Genomic DNA, 1,040 nt, shown 5'->3' on the forward strand with positions numbered 1-1,040 from the left:
TGGACTCTTTTAGAATATTTTGCTGAGTTTACACACCTATAATATTCAATAACGGAACTTAGAAAAAATGGGGTATACCGATGAATGTGCATTTTTGTATCTGTGTATTCAAAGTGGTTGGGATACATATATAGTTGCATTCTCTTAATAGATAGAATGATTTGTTCTAATGGTGTTTGTAAATAGGATCACAAGTCCACTTCTTGTACAGCAATTAACCACTGAGAAGAATATATGCAGTGTATTATTTGTTGAAACTGTACTTCCGATTACATTTGAAACTGTCTCATTGCTATCTGTTTATCAATAAAACTTTGAAAAAAATAGAAAAATAAAAAAAGAATCATAAGGGAGTAAAAAAAAGACAGTACAGCAAGTATGTCCAATGGCATCTTAAAAGAAGTGATGAGGTAAAATAGATATTTTTCCAATTAAGTATCATTCCTTAAAATAGTGTAGGAACAGATTAGAGGAGCATAGGCAAAATAAAACTAAACAAAGCTAAACAGGGAAGTGCCCAGATGGCTGACAGTGCAAAATCATCACATGATTATCTGCATACCATGTGCTTGAGGAATACACTCTCTCTATGCTTGAGAGCTATATTCCTTTGTTAAATGTTACTTATATTTACTGCATGCTTAAGAAACCCCCAACTGACCTTGCCCCCTTCCAAGAAACAGAGGATAATTTCTATTTGTCCTTGGTTGCACTAATGCGTGAAAAAGTTATTTTTAGAAACCACCTCATGTGCATATAAGTATGAAGTACAACCCAGACCCATTTGGCATTTATAGCAGGATGGTTACCTATCTTGAAGCCCACTTTGCTCTTAAGATAGCTTTTCTTCTGCTTCCTCTGCATTTGCCATACTTTAAGTAAACTCACACTTTACACCACATGAGTCTTGAATCCCCCATTTTATATTAAGAGCTCCATTTCTTCATTCTTTTCCTGGGTATGGCTAAGCACCTGAAGAGAGGGGAAGGGTCATTATAAGGGGAGGAGTTCTAGCCTCTCACAGAGCCCATGCCAGATGC

Source organism: Octodon degus, unplaced genomic scaffold, assembly GCF_000260255.1.
Source record: "Octodon degus isolate 3935 unplaced genomic scaffold, OctDeg1.0 scaffold00318, whole genome shotgun sequence".
NCBI lineage: Eukaryota > Metazoa > Chordata > Mammalia > Rodentia > Octodontidae > Octodon > Octodon degus.